Source organism: Bombina bombina, chromosome 3 (assembly GCF_027579735.1).
Source record: "Bombina bombina isolate aBomBom1 chromosome 3, aBomBom1.pri, whole genome shotgun sequence".
NCBI lineage: Eukaryota > Metazoa > Chordata > Amphibia > Anura > Bombinatoridae > Bombina > Bombina bombina.
In genome coordinates this window covers 111,217,833-111,235,489 of record NC_069501.1, presented here as the reverse complement: position 1 = coordinate 111,235,489, position 17,657 = coordinate 111,217,833, and positions in this window count along the sequence as shown.

The following is a 17,657-nucleotide window of genomic DNA, read 5'->3' as shown; positions in this document are numbered from 1 at the left end:
TCAGATGTGGGCAGAGGAATCTCAGTGGAATGAAATCAGTTTAAAGAATCAATATCGTCTGGGGTTGTCTGAATCACTCAAAGATGAACTTTCACGACTGGAGATTCCTGATACTCTTGAGGGGCTTATCAAATTAAGCATCTCCTTGGATCGCCGTTTGAGAGAAAGGAGAGCAGAGAGGGCCTCTTATGATAATCCATCCAGGAAACCTTACCAAGTCACTACAAGTCATGACAGAGCTCATGGCAGTGCTACCCCCATGGAGATTGGAGTTCTTAGAGGACCTCTGCCACCAGAGGAAAAAATTAGGAGGTTGGAAAACCTCTGTTTATATTGTGCACATAAGGAACATTCAGTATCCACTTGTCCTAAAAAAACAAAAGAATGGTAAGACAATAACCAGTGACTTTATTTACAGCATTACAAATGATACCCATATGACTTTGTCCATTTCTTTACAGTGGGACCAGAAAAATATCCAAACCAAGGCATTAATTGATTCAGGAGAATCTGGCAATTACATTGATTCCACCTATGTATATAAAAATAAAATACCAGTTATATGCAAACAAAACCCTGTCTCCATTAAGTTAATAGATGGTTCATTCATAGAACAAGGACCAATCACACATCATACTGTTCCCCTTCTTGTAACCTCATTCCAAGGACACACTGAATACTTATCTTTTGATCTCATATCCATACATCAGCATACTCTCATCTTAGGCTATCCTTGGTTGAAGAAACACAACCCAAACATAAATTGGGTTTCATGTAAGGTGACATTAGATTCTGCCTTTTGTTTAAAGACTTGTTATCCACATCAAACCATAGCGTCACTTGATAATGGTTTACCCTCGTGTTATCAGGATTTGGCAGAAGTATTTAATTTAAAAGAGGCAGAAAACCTTCCACCCCATAGGGATTTTGACTGCCCTATCGATATAATACCTGGTTCTAAAATCCCTCATGGTAAGATCTATCCTCTCTCTCAAGAGGAACTTCAATATATTAGAAATTACCTAGACGAAAATTTACGTAAGGGATTCATTTCACACTCCACATCCCCTGCAGCTGCAGGAATGTTTCTAGTAAGAAACAAGGATGGTACCATAAGACCTATTATTGATTATAGGGCATTAAATAACATCACAATAAAAAACAGATACCCTTTACCTTTAATACCAGAACTTTTGGAGCGTCTAACTGGTGCTACTATTTACACCAAACTAGATCTAAAGGGGGCTTATAATCTGATTAGAATCAAAGAGGGTCATGAATGGAAGACGGCATTCCGGACTAGATATGGCCTTTTTCAGTATAACGTAATGCCTTTCGGTCTGAGTAATGCCCCAGCAACTTTTCAGTTTTTTATAAACGAGATATTCCGAGACCTTATTGACGTCTGTGTCATAATGTACCTTGATGACATCCTAATTTATTCTAGAACACCACAAGAACATGAAAAACATGTACGCTGGGTGTTAACTCGTTTAAAAGAACACAAATTATATGCTAAATTGGAAAAGTGTTCTTTTCATGTTACAGAAATAAAATTCTTGGGTTACATCATCAGTCCCAACAAGATACAAATGGATCCGGAGAAGGTATCAGCAATTTTAAATTGGCCTACTCCCACTTCAACAAAATCTGTACAACGTTTCATTGGTTTTGCGAACTTTTATAGAAAGTTTATTAAAAATTTCTCTTCAATCGTTAAACCATTAACAGCCCTTACTAGTGAAAAACAAAGATTTAAATGGACAGATTCCGCAAATCAAGCTTTCAACAAGTTGAAAGAATATTTTACCACAGCACCCATCTTAGCTATGCCAGACTTTGATTTGGAATTTATTCTTGAAGTAGATGCATCTGACTCGGGTATCGGTGCAGTATTGTCACAACAGGATAAAAACATGACTGAGATTCATCCTATCGCTTTTTATTCTAAGATGTTGACTAGCGCTGAGAAAAACTATAGCATAGGAGATAAAGAACTTCTAGCTATAAAACGTGCCCTTGAACACTGGAGACATTTATTAGAAGGTTCCAAACTGCCTTTTAAGATTTTTACTGACCATAAAAATCTTGAGTTCCTGAAGACAAGTAAGACTTTGTCTGCACGCCAAGCAAGATGGTCGATATTTCTCCAACATAGGTGTGTCCGGTCCACGGCGTCATCCTTACTTGTGGGATATTCTCTTCCCCAACAGGAAATGGCAAAGAGCCCAGCAAAGCTGGTCACATGATCCCTCCTAGGCTCCGCCTACCCCAGTCATTCTCTTTGCCGTTGTACAGGCAACATCTCCACGGAGATGGCTTAGAGTTTTTTAGTGTTTAACTGTAGTTTTTATTATTCAATCAAGAGTTTGTTATTTTAAAATAGTGCTGGTATGTACTATTTACTCAGAAACAGAAAAGAGATGAAGATTTCTGTTTGTATGAGGAAAATGATTTTAGCACCGTAACTAAAATCCATGGCTGTTCCACACAGGACTGTTGAGAGCAATTAACTTCAGTTGGGGGAACAGTGTGCAGTCTCTTGCTGCTTGAGGTATGACACATTCTAACAAGACGATGTAATGCTGGAAGCTGTCATTTTTCCCTATGGGATCCGGTAAGCCATGTTTATTACGATGGTAAATAAGGGCTTCACAAGGGCTTATTAAGATTGTAGACTTTTCTGGGCTAAATCGATTCAGTTTTAAAACATATTTAGCTTTGAGGAATCATTTTATCTGGGTATATTGATATTATAAATATCGGCAGGCACTGTATTAGACACCTTATTTCTCTGGGGCTTTCCCAAAGCATAAGCAGAGCCTCATTTTCGCGCCGGTGTGGCGCACTTGTTTTTGAGAGGCATGGCATGCAGTCGCATGTGAGAGGAGCTCTGATACTTAGAAAAGACTTTCTGAAGGCGTCATTTGGTATCGTATTCCCCTTTGGGTTTGGTTGGGTCTCAGCAAAGCAGATACCAGGGACTGTAAAGGGGTTAAAGTGTTAAAACGGCTCCGGTTCCGTTATTTTAGGGGTTAAAGCTTCCAAATTTGGTGTGCAATACTTTTAAGGCTTTAAGACACTGTGGTGAAAATTTGGTGAATTTTGTACAATTCCTTCATGTTTTTTCGCAATTGCAGTAATAAAGTGTGTTCAGTTAAAATTTAAAGTGACAGTAACGGTTTTATTTTAAAACGTTTTTTGTACTTTATTATCAAGTTTATGCCTGTTTAACATGTCTGAACTACCAGATAGACTGTGTTCTGAATGTGGGGAAGCCAGAATTCCTGTTCATTTAAATAAATGTGATTTATGTGATAATGACAATGATGCCCAAGATGATTCCTCAAGTGAGGGGAGTAAGCATGGTACTGCATCATTCCCTCCTTCGTCTACACGAGTCTTGCCCACTCAGGAGGCCCCTAGTACATCTAGCGCGCCAATACTCCTTACTATGCAACAATTAACGGCTGTAATGGATAATTCTGTCAAAAACATTTTAGCCAAAATGAACCCTTGTCAGCGTAAGCGTGGCTGCTCTGTTTTAGTTACTGAAGAGCATGACGACGCTGATATTAATATCTCTGAAGGGCCCCTAACTCAATCTGAGGGGGCCAGGGAGGTTTTGTCTGAGGGAGAAATTACTGATTCAGGGAACATTTCTCAACAGGCTGAACCTGATGTAATTGCATTTAAATTTAAGCATTCTGCTTAAGGAGGTATTATCCACTCTGGATGATTGTGAAAAGTTGGTCATCCCAGAGAAACTATGTAAAATGGACAAGTTCCTAGAGGTGCCGGAGCTCCCAGAAGCTTTTCCTATACCCAAGCGGGTGGCGGACATTGTTAATAAAGAATGGGAAAGGCCCGGTATTCCTTTCGTCCCTCCCCCCATATTTAAAAAATTGTTTCCTATGGTCGACCCCAGAAAGGACTTATGGCAGACAGTCCCCAAGGTCGAGGGAGCGGTTTCTACTTTAAACAAACGCACCACTATACCCATAGAGGATAGTTGCGCTTTCAAAGATCCTATGGATAAAAAATTAGAAGGTTTGCTTAAAAAGATGTTTGTTCAGCAGGGTTACCTTCTACAACCAATTTCATGCATTGTCCCTGTCACTACAGCCGCATGTTTCTGGTTTGATGAGCTGATAAAGGCGCTCGATAGTGATTCTCCTCCTTATGAGGAGATTATGGACAGAATCAATGCTCTCAAATTGGCTAATTCTTTCACCCTAGACGCCACTTTGCAATTGGCTAGGTTAGCGGCTAAGAATTCTGGGTTTGCTATTGTGGCGCGCAGAGCGCTTTGGTTGAAATCTTGGTCGGCTGATGCGTCTTCCAAGAACAAGCTACTAAACATTCCTTTCAAGGGGAAAACGCTGTTTGGCCCTGACTTGAAAGAGATTATCTCGGATATCACTGGGGGTAAGGGCCACGCCCTTCCTCAGGATCGGCCTTTCAAGGCGAAAAATAGACCTAATTTTCGTCCCTTTCGTAAAAACGGACCAGCCCAAAGTGCTACGTCCTCTAAGCAAGAGGGTAATACTTCTCAAGCCAAGCCAGCTTGGAGACCAATGCAAGGCTGGAACAAGGGAAAGCAGGCCAAGAAACCTGCCTCTGCTACCAAGACAGCATGAAATATTGGCCCCCGATCCGGGACCGGATCTGGTGGGGGGCAGACTCTCTCTCTTCGCTCAGGCTTGGGCAAGAGATGTTCTGGATCCTTGGGCGCTAGAAATAGTCTCCCAGGGTTATCTTCTGGAATTCAAGGGACTTCCCCCAAGGGGGAGGTTCCACAGGTCTCAGTTGTCTTCAGACCACATAAAAAGACAGGCGTTCTTACATTGTGTAGAAGACCTGTTAAAAATGGGAGTGATTCATCCTGTTCCACTAAGAGAACAAGGGATGGGGTTCTACTCCAATCTGTTCATAGTTCCCAAAAAAGAGGGAACGTTCAGACCAATCTTAGATCTCAAGATCTTAAACAAGTTTCTCAAGGTTCCATCTTTCAAGATGGAAACCATTCGAACTATTCTTCCTTCCATCCAGGAGGGTCAATTCATGACCACGGTGGATTTAAAGGATGCGTATCTACATATTCCTATCCACAAGGAACATCATCGGTTCCTAAGGTTCGCATTCCTGGACAAACATTACCAGTTCGTGGCGCTTCCTTTCGGATTAGCCACTGCTCCAAGGATTTTCACAAAGGTACTAGGGTCCCTTCTAGCGGTGCTAAGACCAAGGGGCATTGCAGTAGTACCTTACCTGGACGACATTCTGATTCAAGCGTCGTCCCTTCCTCAAGCAAAGGCTCACACGGACATTGTCCTGGCCTTTCTCAGATCTCACGGCTGGAAAGTGAACGTGGAAAAGAGTTCTCTATCCCCGTCAACAAGGGTTCCCTTCTTGGGAACAATTATAGACTCCTTAGAAATGAGGATCTTTCTAACAGAGGCCAGAAAAACAAAACTTCTAGACTCTTGTCGGATACTTCATTCCGTTCCTCTTCCTTCCATAGCTCAGTGCATGGAAGTGATCGGGTTGATGGTGGCGGCAATGGACATAGTTCCTTTTGCGCGCATTCATCTAAGACCATTACAACTGTGCATGCTCAGTCAGTGGAATGGGGACTATACAGACTTGTCTCCGAAGATACAAGTAAATCAGAGGACCAGAGACTCACTCCGTTGGTGGCTGTCCCTGGACAATCTGTCTCAAGGGATGACGTTCCGCAGACCAGAGTGGGTCATTGTCACGACCGACGCCAGTCTGATGGGCTGGGGCGCGGTCTGGGGATCCCTGAAAGCTCAGGGTCTTTGGTCTCGGGAAGAATCTCTTCTACCGATAAATATTCTGGAACTGAGAGCGATATTCAATGCTCTCAAGGCCTGGCCTCGGCTAGCGAGGACCAAGTTCATACGGTTTCAATCAGACAACATGACAACTGTTGCGTACATCAACCATCAGGGGGGAACAAGGAGTTCCCTAGCGATGGAAGAAGTGACCAAAATCATTCTATGGGCGGAGTCTCACTCCTGCCACCTGTCTGCTATCCACATCCCAGGAGTGGAAAATTGGGAAGCGGATTTTCTGAGTCGTCAGACATTGCATCCGGGGGAGTGGGAACTCCATCCGGAAATCTTTGCCCAAGTCACTCACCTGTGGGGCATTCCAGACATGGATCTGATGGCCTCTCGTCAGAACTTCAAAGTTCCTTGCTACGGGGCCAGATCCAGGGATCCCAAGGCGGCTCTAGTGGATGCACTAGTAGCACCTTGGACCTTCAAACTAGCTTATGTGTTCCCGCCATTTCCTCTCATCCCCAGGCTGGTAGCCAGGATCAATCAGGAGAGGGCGTCGGTGATCTTAATAGCTCCTGCGTGGCCACGCAGGACTTGGTATGCAGATCTGGTGAATATGTCATCGGCTCCACCTTGGAAGCTACCTTGGAGACGAGACCTTCTTGTTCAGGGTCCGTTCGAACATCCGAATCTGGTTTCACTCCAGCTGACTGCTTGGAGATTGAACGCTTGATTTTATCGAAGCGAGGATTCTCAGATTCTGTTATCGATACTCTTGTTCAGGCCAGAAAGCCTGTAACTAGAAAGATTTACCACAAAATTTGGAAAAAATATATCTGTTGGTGTGAATCTAAAGGATTCCCTTGGGACAAGGTTAAGATTCCTAGGATTCTATCCTTCCTTCAAGAAGGATTGGAAAAAGGATTATCTGCAAGTTCCCTGAAGGGACAGATTTCTGCCTTGTCGGTATTACTTCACAAAAAGCTGGCAGCTGTGCCAGATGTTCAAGCCTTTGTTCAGGCTCTGGTTAGAATCAAGCCTGTTTACAAACCTTCGACTCCTCCTTGGAGTCTCAATTTAGTTCTTTCAGTTCTTCAGGGGGTTCCGTTTGAACCCTTACATTCCGTTGATATTAAGTTATTATCTTGGAAAGTTTTGTTTTTAGTTGCGATTTCTTCTGCTAGAAGAGTCTCAGAATTATCTGCTCTGCAGTGTTCTCCTCCTTATCTGGTGTTCCATGCAGATAAGGTGGTTTTACGTACTAAACCTGGTTTTCTTCCAAAAGTTGTTTTTAACAAAAACATTAACCAGGAGATTATCGTACCTTCTCTGTGTCCAAAACCAGTTTCAAAGAAGGAACGTTTGTTGCACAATTTGGATGTTGTTCGCGCTCTAAAATTCTATTTAGATGCTACAAAGGATTTTAGACAAACATCTTCCTTGTTTGTTGTTTATTCAGGTAAAAGGAGAGGTCAAAAAGCAACTTCTACCTCTCTCTCTTTTTGGATTAAAAGCATCATCAGATTGGCTTACGAGACTGCCGGACGGCAGCCTCCCGAAAGAATCACAGCTCATTCCACTAGGGCTGTGGCTTCCACATGGGCCTTCAAGAACGAGGCTTCTGTTGATCAGATATGTAGGGCAGCGACTTGGTCTTCACTGCACACTTTTACCAAATTTTACAAGTTTGATACTTTTGCTTCTTCTGAGGCTATTTTTGGGAGAAAGGTTTTGCAAGCCGTGGTGCCTTCCATTTAGGTGACCTGATTTGCTCCCTCCCTTCATCCGTGTCCTAAAGCTTTGGTATTGGTTCCCACAAGTAAGGATGACGCTGTGGACCGGACACACCTATGTTGGAGAAAACAGAATTTATGTTTACCTGATAAATTTCTTTCTCCAACGGTGTGTCCGGTCCACGGCCCGCCCTGGTTTTTTAATCAGGTCTGATAATTTATTTTCTTTGACTACAGTCACCACGGTACCATATGGTTTCTCCTATGCAAATATTCCTCCTTAACGTCGGTCGAATGACTGGGGTAGGCGGAGCCTAGGAGGGATCATGTGACCAGCTTTGCTGGGCTCTTTGCCATTTCCTGTTGGGGAAGAGAATATCCCACAAGTAAGGATGACGCCGTGGACCGGACACACCGTTGGAGAAAGAAATTTATCAGGTAAACATAAATTCTGTTTTTTTGATCGTTTTAATTTTCTTCTAACATACAGACCAGGACACTTGAATACCAAAGCCGATGCTCTCTCTAGACAACATGATCAAGACACTCAAGATCAAATCAACCAAATCATTCCAAAAGAAAAGATTATAGGTTTACTTACACCTTTGGAAGAAGATATATTAAAAGAATTAAAGCATGAACCACCACATGGAATAGATTGTCAGAAAGATTCCAATACTGGTCTTTTTTACCATAATTCTAAACTTTACATTCCCCAACAGATGAGATCTTCCATCCTCAAACAAACCCATGATGGGACTCTTGCGGGTCATCCAGGTATTTCTAAAACTATTGACCTAACTAGGAGAAATTATTGGTGGCCACTCATGGATGCTTATATAACAAATTATGTAAAACATTGTGATATCTGCGCCAGAAATAAGTTAGTTCACAAAAGACCATCAGGTCTTTTGTCTCCTCTGCCTATTCCTGACAAACCTTGGAGTACCATATCAATGGACTTTATTGTTGAATTACCTGAATCCCATCAATACAATACTATCTTAGTTGTCATTGACCATTTAACAAGACTGGCTCATTACATTCCTTTAAAAGGTTTGCCTACAGCTTTCACAACAGCTCATGTTTTCTTAGACAATATAGTTCGCTTACATGGATTGCCTAAAGTTATTATAACTGACCGTGGTACTCAGTTTACCTCTAATTTCTGGAGATCTTTATGCAAGCTTATTCAGATTGATTCAAGATACTCGACTGCATTTCACCCCCAGACAAATGGTCTCACAGAACGACTTAACCAAACCCTTGAGCAATATCTTCGCTGCTACATATCTCATCTTCAGGATGATTGGTCATCTTATCTACCTTTGGCAGAGTTCTGTTATAATAATACCACTTCTTCATCAACTAAATTATCCCCATTCTTTGTTACTTATGGATATCATCCTACCACCATCTCTTTGAGTTCTCAACAAGTAAACTCACCCTCTGCATTGGATTTTGCGAATAATTTACATGAAAGGCTGGACATCCTGAAAAAACATCTTTCAGAAGCCAAAGAATATCAGAAGAGATTGTATGATACCCATCATACAACAGGTCCTACCTATCAAGTTGGAGATTTGGTTCTGCTATCAACAAAGAATCTAAAACTTTCCGTTCCTAGCAAAAAGCTAGCTAATCAATATTTGGGTCCTTTTAAAGTGTCTAAAATAATCAACCCAAATGCTTTGAGATTGGAGCTTCCTCAGGATTTTAAGATTCACCCCTCTTTCCACGTCTCTTTGCTGAAGCCATATCTTCCTTCACCTCAGTCTCTCTCCTTGTCTAGACCACCTCCGATAGTCATTGATGATCGAGAAGAGTATGAGGTTGAAGCTGTGTTGGATTCTAGGATCCATAGACGGAGGTTGGAGTACCTTGTGAAATGGAAGGGTTATGGTTCAGAGGATAACTCTTGGCAACTTCATTCTGATCTTCGCACTCCCCGTCTTCTGCGGAATTTTCATCGCCGCTATCCTGAGAAACCTAGTTTGGAATCCCCTGGGGTGCTTCCTTGAAGGGGGGGAGATGTGGTATACCTTTAACTCTAACTCCTCCTATCTGATCTCTTTCCTATTTAAGGACTACCTGTTGCATTCATTTACTGCCTGATTATTGAAGTCATACCTACTCTGATGTAGCTATTCCTATTTCAGGTCTCCTATCACTTGTATTCTGTGCTAAGTATCGTTCCAAAGATTACTTTTGTTACCTTTTTGATTCTCATATGTTTTGTTGCAACTTTGTTATTACCGAGTCTGGATCACTGAACCACCGGAACTACTTTTTTACCGCTACCCGGAAGTAAGCCGCACTCACACACGCTGCCTCTCCCAGACACGGAGCTCCCAATGCGGTAACGGAACACTCACGGTCCCTAAGGTGGTAACGTACACGAACCAAACTAAAGTCTTTAAGCTTCTTACCTGCATATTGTTGTCACCATTCTGAATTATTGGGCAAATCCCATTATATGCAATATCCATTACAAACAAACAATGTATGTTTGCGGAGTGTCTGAACTTGTAAATATTGTAGGATGTGTGTGATTGCGTGAAGTAAAGGAGTTCTATTTTTGTTACTATCGTTACTGATTCAGATCATGTCAGTATATCTACTCCTTCAGTGGCTTCCATTCGATATATATTGAACATATGAAATGTATCTCATCATTATATGCTTATTTTTATTAACACATAAGTTTGTAGTTAATACTAAAATTCATCATATATTAATTGTCTCATATTGTTTAATCAGGCTACATAGAAGTTGTTTTCTGATTAATACAAAAAAGAGCAACAAGCTCTAATTTTAGGGCTAACCTTCATAACTATTGCCATAAATACTTGTATCCAGATTTACAAAGCTCACAATACCACAGGAGAGGATTTAGTAGCCTTTATTTTGCGCACGCAGTACACTAAGCAGTGGTCACTGAAACTGTTAGGGAGAACACCTGCCACCTGGATTCGGTCAGGGGAAGTGGAGAGAATCCAATCAAGCAGGGTGTGGTTATGCCTTTTAATGTTAATGTGAGTTGGGGAGGAGATTAATTTAGTTAGCTGCAAAGTCTTAAACGGCGAGCAAGAACTATTGGTTTTTAGGATTCAGCCAATCAATATTAAAATCTCCAAGGACCAAAATTGTACTTTTTGGGTTTTGAGCTACGGTTTCACTAAGGAGATGAGCTATGTCAGAAAGGGAAAGCACAGAGGATCTAGGTGGGGGGGGGGGGGGGGGGGGGTAGATTCCTGCAACAATGATTGATTTACTGCATGGATCTCAATTGTGCCAGTAAGGAAATCAAAGGTGGCAGGAGAGCTGAATTTTTGTAAGGGGTTGTACTTTATGGAATTGTCAACATAAATTTCAATGCTGGCCTCCTCTTTTTGCTCTGTCATTTCTATGGTATGAATACCCATGTATTGCAATGGCAGAGTCAGGTGTTTTTGCGGTTAGCCACGATTCATAGATCACAATGATTTTGGGCTTGCAATGTGAACACCATGCTTGCAGTGCATTGATTTTTGGTAGTAAACTGCGGATATTACAGTGCACATAGGAGAGGCCTTTTTTAGCTGGAAGGCTAGGAATGGAATTTGTTGGGGACAAGGGTTAGATTTACATCATTTGCAAGGGCATGTAACATAAGGAATAGGAATTTGGACATAATTTTAGTTTGGCCATAAAAAGAATAGGATACTTTATAATTTTGTGATGTGGGGGTAGGAGGACTATTTTTTTTATAGCTCTCCACCAGCACTCAGCAGATAAGTTACAGCAACAGAGCAGGGCATGGTGTATAATTTGTTTTCCAGTTTGAGGTGTGTGCTTATGGCGGTAGTGATGTGAACAAAATTTGAGTGAGAAAAGGGTTATCACGAATAACAGTATGGTCATATTTGGATTCATGTTAGTGGTATGAGGTGTGTAGATGAAAATAAAATGCAAATAGTAAAACATAAAAATTAAAAAGTATATAATATTGATGTGTGATATATAGCTACTTGTAAGGAGAGAGAGGGTATGTATTCTAAAGGGTTAAGTGAATGGAAGGATGTGCTGATCAGTGTTTGCAGCTATCATTTCAGGAGAATGAAAGTTGTGTGGGAGACTATCTATAAATGAGGAAATGAGCTTGGGGTGGGAAGGTAACCGTTTTCCAGAAGGCTTACCTGTTAGTTAGCAGAGGGCAGATGAACAGCTGAGTGTAAAAGTCTGTATTGTTTGCTTATGTATCATTATGCATGGTTAATATCAGCAGTTGGCATAGATTTGATGTTATTTGGCTCCCTCTAGTCATGGATGCTGCCATGTTGAAATCTAGCTTTCACTGAATACCATTATTGATGTGTTTGCATATTTGCAGCACTCTTCTTCAGATACATGCAGTGTAACCTAGGTTCCAAAATGTGTCACCCATAATTAGGAGGTGCATAAGAATATATTTAGTGTTTAATGTACTTTTTTTAAAGACTACATCAGGCAATATCTTCATAAAATAAATACTATTAAAATAATTTAAAACTGTCATTTTGTTAGAAAAATGTGCATTGTTTTGCTGTTTATATATAGCTTGAAAAGCATCGGAAATATGCTTGTCACCTTTTTTAGTGAGTTAAAAAAGTGCTCTGTAATTTTTTGGAAAATGTAATGGGCTTTAAGTTGTAAGGTTAATAGACTGTAAACACATTGAAACTGAAATAAAGTGTTTTCAATTATGTGTATTAAAAAGTTTCAATATGCTTTCATTCCTATTCCTCTAATTTGTTCAAATTCTGACAACTTGAAGTGCATATGAGAAGCCTAACCCTGCCCACACATCTGTCCCTAATTGGCTTTAGCAGATATTATCAAATAATTGCAAAATAAAGGAGAGTTTAACATAATGACCATAGGTAGCTGTGTACGCTCCTCCTTGCTTTTGAAAAACAATTGCAGCAAGCAATGTGGTAATACATTCAAAACGCTTTTAAACTAATACAGTATGTAAGTTTATGGCAATACTGCAGAAAAAGCCTGTTATTACAAGATGTTCTGTTTCTTTAAATGAAAATTGTGTTTTATATTTATATATTATAAATAAAGCATTAAAAACCTTTTGCTTTTGTGTATAATTATATGTAAAATGATGCTTGTCCCATGCTTTCCATAGAGGCCAATAAGCAAGCTGTTTAACCTGCAAATGCTAAACATCATATAGCTGGTTTAGGCTTTTTGCAGTAGTTTGAAAACCTAAGTTACAACCTTTGTTTTTTGGCCTTTAGGGAGTTTGGGATAACCCCCCCCCCCCCAAGAAAAGAAAAATAAATTTTTGTCCAAAAAAAAAAAAAATAACAATAAAAAAAAAATTGTGTGTTTTTTTTTTCATTTGCACATTTAAAATAGGTTACAAAACCCATTTCCAACTCATAGTCCCACAATGTCATGTTAACACATCTCAGGGAAATCGAGCAGAACATAAGCACCAATGATAGGCCATTTTTAAAGGGACATTGTACACTAAACTTTCTGGCACAAAATGAAATGTTTTGTTTTTTGTAAAAAAGACTTTGTTTCCTAAACCAATTTGTGTACCTTCCTGCATTTGTAGGGTATTTCTCTTGTTAAGTGTATCCAGTCCACGGATCATCCATTACTTATGGGATATTCTCCTTCCCAACAGGAAGTTGCAAGAGGATCACCCACAGCAGAGCTGCTATATAGCTCCTCCCCTAACTGCCATATCCAGTCATTCTCTTGCAACCCTCAACAAAGATGGAGGTCGTAAGAGGAGAGTGGTGTTTTATACTTAGTTTATTTCTTCAATCAAAAGTTTGTTATTTTTAAATGGTGCCGGAGTGTGCTGTTTATCTCAGGCAGTATTTAGAAGAAGAATCTGCCTGCATTTTCTATGATCTTAGCAGAAGTAACTAAGATCCATGGCTGTTCTCACATATTCTGAGGAGTGAGGGAATGGCGTGCAGGTTTTCCTGCAATAAGGTATGTGCAGTTAATATTTTTCTAGGGATGGAATTTGCTAGAAAATGCTGCTTATACCGGATTAATGTAAGTAAAGCCTTAAATGCAGTGATAGCTACTGGTATCAGGCTTATTAATAGAGATGCATACTCTTATAAAAATGTAATATAAAACGTTTGCTGGCATGTTAATCGTTTTTATATATGTTTGGTGACAAAACTTATTGGGGCCTAGTTTTTTTCCACATGGCTGGTTTGATTTCTGCCTAGAGACAGTTTCCTGAAGCTTTCCACTGTTGCAATATGAGTGGGAAGGGCCTATTTTAGTGCTTTTCTGTGCAGATAAAAATACTGACAGAGACATTCAGCTTCCCTCTGCATGATACAGGACATCTCTGAAGGGCTCAAAAGGCTTCAAAGTCGTGTTTGAGGAGGGTAACAATCACAGTAGACTGTGGCAGTTGTTGTGACTGTGTTTAAAAAACGTTTTTGTCATTTATTATTCTGTTTTTGTTATTAAGTGGTTAATCATCCATTTGCAAGTGGGTGCAATGCTCTGCTGACTTGTTACATACACTGTAAAAATTTTGTTAGTGTAACTGCCTTTTTTCACTGTTATTTCAAATTTTGTCAAAATTAGTTTCTCTTAAAGGCACAGTAACGTTTTTTATATTGCTTGTTAACTTGCTTTAAAGTGTTTTCCAAGCTTGCTAGTCTCATTGCTAGTCTGTACAAACATGTCTGAAACAGAGGATACTTGTTCATTATGTTTAAAAGCCATGGTGGAGCCCCATAGGAGAATGTGTACTAAATGTATTGATTTTACCTTAAACAGTAAAGATCAGTCTTTATCTATAAAAGAATTGTCACCAGAGGGGTCTGTCGAGGGGGAAGTTATGCCGACTAACTCTCCCCACGTGTCGGACCCTTCGCCTCCCGCTCAAGGGACGCACTCTAATATGGCGCCAAGTACATCAGGGACGCCCATAGCGATTACTTTGCAGGACATGGCTGCAATCATGAATAATATCCTGTCAGAGGTATTATCCAGATTGCCTGAATTGAGAGGCAAGCGCGATAGCTCTGGGGTTAGACGAGATACAGAGCGCGTAGATGCTGTAAGAGCCATGTCTGATACTGCGTCACAATATGCAGAACCTGAGGACGGAGAGCTTCAGAGTCTGTGGGTGACGTCTCTGATTCGGGGAGACCTGATTCAGAGATTTCTAATTTTAAATTTAAGCTTGAGAACCTCCGTGTATTGCTTGGGGAGGTATTAGCTGCTCTGAATGACTGTGACACAATTGCAGTGCCAAAGAAATTGTGTAGGCTGGATAAATACTATGCAATGCCGGTGAGTACTGATGTTTTTCCAATACCTAAAAGGCTTACAGAAATTATTAGTAAGGAGTGGGATAGGCCCGGTGTGCCCTTTTCCCCACCTCCTATATTTAGAAAAATGTTTCCAATAGATGCCACTACACGGGACTTATGGCAGACTGTCCCTAAGGTGGAGGGAGCAGTTTCTACTTTAGCAAAACGTACCACTATCCCGGTTGAGGACAGTTGTGCTTTTTCAGATCCAATGGATAAAAAATTAGAGGGTTACCTTAAGAAAATGTTTATTCAAGAAGGTTTTATTTTACAGCCCCTTGCATGCATTGCACCTGTCACTGCTGCGGCGGCATTCTGGTTTGAGGCCCTGGAAGAGGCCATCCATACAGCTCCATTGACTGAAATTGTTGACAAGCTTAGAACTCTTAAGCTAGCCAACTCATTTGTTTCTGATGCCATTGTTCATTTAACTAAACTAACGGCTAAGAATTCCGGATTCGCCATCCAGGCGCGTAGGGCGCTATGGCTCAAATCCTGGTCAGCTGATGTGACTTCAAAGTCTAAATTACTCAACATTCCTTTCAAGGGGCAGACCTTATTCGGGCCTGGTTTGAAATAAATTATTGCTGACATTACTGGAGGTAAGGGTCATACCCTTCCTCAGGACAGGGCCAAATCAAAGGCCAAACAGTCTAATTTTCGTGCCTTTCGAAATTCCAAGGCAGGTGCAGCATCAACTTCCTCCGCTTCAAGACAAGAGGGAACTTTTGCTCAATCTAAGCAGGCCTGGAAACCTAACCAGTCCTGGAACAACGGCAAGCAGGCCAGAAAGCCTGCTGCTGCCTCTAAGACAGCATGAAGGAACGGCCCCCTATCCGGCGACGGATCTAGTAGGGGGCAGACTTTTTCTCTTCGCCCAGGCGCGGGCAAGAGATGTTCAGGATCCCTGGGCGTTGGAGATCATATCTCAGGGATATCTTCTGGACTTCAAACCTTCCCCTCCACAAGGGAGATTTCATCTTTCAAGGTTATCTGCAAATCAGATAAAGAAAGAGGCATTCCTACGCTGTGTGCAAGACCTCCTAGTAATGGGAGTGATCCATCCAGTTACGCGGACGGAACAAGGACAGGGTTTTTATTCAAATCTGTTTGTGGTTCCCAAAAAAGAGGGAACCTTCAGACCAATTTTGGATGTAAAGATCTTTAACAAATTCCTCAGAGTTCCATCATTCAAAATGGAAACTATTCGGACCATCCTACCCATGACCCAAGAGGGTCAGTACATGACCACAGTGGACTTAAAGGATGCCTACCTCCATATTACGATTCACAAGAATCATCATCAGTTCCTAAGGTTTGCCTTTCTAGACAGGCATTACCAATTTGTAGCTCTTCCCTTCGGGTTGGCTACAGCCCCGAGAATCTTTACGAAGGTTCTGGGCTCACTTCTGGCGGTTCTAAGACCGCGAGGCATAGCGGTGGCTCCGTATCTAGACGACATCCTGATACAGGCGTCAAGCTTTCAAGTTGCCAAGTCTCATACAGAGATAGTTCTGGCATTTCTGAGATCGCACGGGTGGAAAGTGAACAAGGAGAAAAGTTCTCTATCCCCACTCACAAGAGTCTCCTTCTTAGGGACTCTTATAGATTCTGTAGAGATGAAAATTTACCTGACGGAGTCCAGGTTATCAAAGCTTCTAAATGCTTGCCGTATTCTTCATTCCATTCCGCGCCCTTCGGTGGCTCAGTGTATGGAGGTGATCGGCTTAATGGTAGCGGCAATGGACATAGTGCCATTTGCGCGCATACATCTCAGACCGCTGCAATTATGCATGTTAAGTCAGTGGAATGGGGATTACACAGATTTGTCCCCTCTGCTAAATCTGGATCAAGAGACCAGAGATTCTCTTCTCTGGTGGTTGTCTCGGGTCCACCTGTCCGAGGGTATGACCTTTCGCAGGCCAGATTGGACAATTGTAACAACAGATGCCAGCCTTCTAGGTTGGGGTGCAGTCTGGAACTCCCTGAAGGCACAGGGATCGTGGACTCAGGAGGAGAAACTCCTTCCGATAAATATTCTGGAGTTAAGAGCGATATTCAATGCTCTTCTGGCTTGGCCTCAGTTAGCAACACTGAGGTTCATCCGATTTCAGTCGGACAATATCACGACTGTGGCTTACATCAACCATCAAGGGGGAACCAGGAGTTCCCTAGCGATGTTAGAAGTCTCAAAAATAATTTGCTGGGCAGAGACTCATTCTTGCCACCTGTCAGCAATCCATATCCCAGGCGTGGAGAACTGGGAGGCGGATTTTCTAAGTCGTCAGACTTTTCACCCGGGGGAGTGGGAACTCCATCCGGAGGTGTTTGCTCAATTGATTCATCGTTGGGGCAAACCAGAGTTGGATCTCATGGCGTCTCGCCAGAATGCCAAGCTTCCTTGTTACGGATCCAGGTCCAGGGACCCAGAAGCGACGCTGATAGGTGCTCTAGCAGCGCCTTGGTTCTTCAACCTGGCTTATGTGTTTCCACCGTTTTCTCTTCTCCCTCGACTGATTGCCAAAATCAAACAGGAGAGAGCATCAGTGATTCTAATAGCGCCTGCGTGGCCACGCAGGACCTGGTATGCAGACCTAGTGGACATGTCATCCTTTCCACCATGGACTCTGCCTCTAAGACAGGACCTTCTAATACAAGGTCCTTTCAATCATCCAAATCTAATTTCTCTGAGACTGACTGCATGGAGATTGAACGCTTGATTCTATCAAAGCGTGGCTTCTCCGAGTCAGTCATTGATACTTTAATACAGGCACGAAAGC